General features: G+C 43.3%; 2 protein-coding genes across 4 annotated transcripts in view; one reads left to right on the top strand and one right to left on the bottom strand.

Annotated features, from left to right (window-relative positions):
- The window catches only part of LOC123503319 (TBC1 domain family member 2B-like), a 71,988-nt gene that overhangs the window by 37,998 nt on the left and 31,490 nt on the right, over window positions 1-2,500 (top strand). The window lies entirely within an intron of this gene.
- Window positions 1-2,500, bottom strand: part of LOC123503322 (LIM domain-containing protein A-like) — a 42,172-nt gene that overhangs the window by 20,923 nt on the left and 18,749 nt on the right. The gene's annotated exons all lie outside the window — the stretch shown is intronic.

Raw genomic sequence — 2,500 nt, 5'->3', positions numbered from 1 at the left:
TACTACTACTACTACTACTACTACTACTACTACTACTACTACTACTACTACTACTACTACTACTACTACTACTACTACTACTACTACTACTACTACTACTACTACACAAGACTCGGTACTATTAGCAAACAGGGGAATAAAAAAGTAAATAGAGGAATTAATCAAGAACGAATGAATGGATGAACTGTTAGACAAATAAACGATTATATAAAAGCTGGACACTCTCTCTCATCATAAATAAATATAACAGGTTGTAAAAATTAAAGTGTTTGGAGGAAAAAGGAAAGGAAGGAAGGGAAATAAGGAAGGAAGGAAGGAAGGAAGGAGGAGGAGGAGGAGGGAGAGAGAGAGAGAGAGAGAGAGAGAGAGAGAGAGATGGTGTGTGTGTGTGTGTGTGTGTGTGTGTGTGTGTGTGTGTGTGTGTGTGTGTCTTTCACATCTGTTTTCCCTTTCTTTCCTCCTGTCCTCTCTCCTCTCTCTCTCTCTCTCTCTCTCTCTCTCTCTCTCTCTCTCTCTCTCTCTCTCTCTCTCTCTCTCTCTCTACATCTGTTTACTGTATTGATGGAAATCGGCCATCTCCTCCTCCTCCTCCTCCCTCCTCCTCCTCCTCCTCCTCCTCCTCCTCCTCCTCCTCCTCCTCCTCCTCCTCCTCCTTTCTCCTCCTCCTCCTCCTCCTCCTCCCTTCTTTCTTCTCATGTTTGTCCTCGACGTCGTCCTTTTCCTCCTCCTCCTCCTCCTCCTCCTCCTCCTCCTGACCTTTTCCCCTCGTCACTTCCGTTTGACAGAAGAAAAAGGACAAGATAAAAAATAAAAGCAAAAAAACCTGACGTCACAGTGAGGGAAGTGAAGGAAAAAACAAGAAAATCGCGATAAAATGTTTTGGAAATTTGATCAGCATGTTTGAGAGAGAGAGAGAGAGAGAGAGAGAGAGAGAGAGAGAGAGAGAGAGAGAGAGAGAGTGCCTTAGGATATGAGGTGGTGGAGAAAGGACAAGGAGGAGGAGGAGGAGGAGGAGGAGGAAGGAGAGGGGAAAGAAAGTGAGGGAATAGGATTGGGGATTTTATTGAAGGAGAGAGAGAGAGAGAGAGAGAGAGAGAGAGAGAGAGAGAGAGAGAGAGAGAGAGAGAGATGACCCAGGGAGAGAGAGGGAGGAGGGATAGAGAGAGAGAGAGAGAGAGAGAGAGAGAGAGAGAGAGAGAGAGAGAGAGAGAGAGAGAGAGAGAGAGAGAGGAAATGGAGAAACGAAACTATAAAAATAGGAAAAATCACGAAGGGAAGGGGAGAGAGAAGAGAGGAAATAAAGGAGAGATAAAAGGGAGATAGGAGAGAAGGGTAACGTGCAGGGAGAGAGAGAGAGAGAGAGAGAGAGAGAGAGAGAGAGAGAGAGAGAGAGAGAGAGAGAGAGAGAGACTTGGGAATATTTTTCTTATCTCTCTATATCTATTTGTCTATCTATCTATCCATCTATCTATGTATCTTATCTATGTATCCAATGTGTTTATCTATCTATCTATCTATCTGTCTATCTGTTTATCTATTCTTTATCTATCACTATTTACTTCTGTCTCCTTTAGTTTTGTTTACCTCTCTATCTATCTGCTTATCTATTTGTCTACATATTGTTATATTTGTTTACCTAATATCTATCTATTTATTGGTCTGTTTATATATATTTTTTTTCATCTGTCTGTATATCCGTCTGTCTATATGTCTGTCTGACTGTCTGCCTGCCTGCCTATCTCTGTCTGTTTATATATCTCTGCCCACTTGTCTTTCTCTCCGTTTGTCTGTCTGTCTCTCTTCGTCTGTCTGTCCGTCTATCTCTCTGTTTGTCTGTCTGTCTGTCTGTCTGTCTGTGTCTCTGCTTGTCTGCCTATCTCTGTCTGTCTATATATCTCTGCCCATCTGTCATTCTCTCCGTCTGTCTGTCCGTCTATCTCTTTGTTTGTCTGTCTCTCTGTCTGCCTATCAGTCTATCTCTGTGTCTGTCTATCTCTCTGTATCTATCTATCTATCTATCTATCTATTTATCTATCTATCTCTCCGTCTATCTGTCTATCTCTGTCTGTCTATCTGTCTCTCCGTCTATCTGTCTATCTGTCTGTCTGTCTGTCTGTCTATCTATCTCTGTTCATCTGTCTGCCTCCGTCTCTCTGTCTATACGTCTCTCTATCCGTGTGTGTTTATCTATTGATATTGAAGTGGGACATTTGTAAGTAGGTCTGTAAACAAAGGCAAGGCAAGGACACACACACACACACACACACACACACACACACACACACACACACACACACACACGATAAGGAGATCTGTAATGCCCTCTGACGGAGAACATGGTTGGAACACTCTCTCTCTCTCTCTCTCTCTCTCTCTCTCTCTCTCTCTCTCTCTCTCTCTCTCTCTCTCTCTCTCTCTCTCTCTCTCTCTCTCTCTCTCTCTCTCTCTCTCTCTCTCTCTCTCTCTCTCTCTCTCTCTCTCTCTCTCTCTCTCTCTCTCT

The sequence above is a fragment of the Portunus trituberculatus genome, chromosome 13, assembly GCF_017591435.1.
Source record: "Portunus trituberculatus isolate SZX2019 chromosome 13, ASM1759143v1, whole genome shotgun sequence".
NCBI lineage: Eukaryota > Metazoa > Arthropoda > Malacostraca > Decapoda > Portunidae > Portunus > Portunus trituberculatus.
Note: the sequence above shows the minus strand (reverse complement) of the source record. Positions and strands in the feature narration are given on the sequence as shown.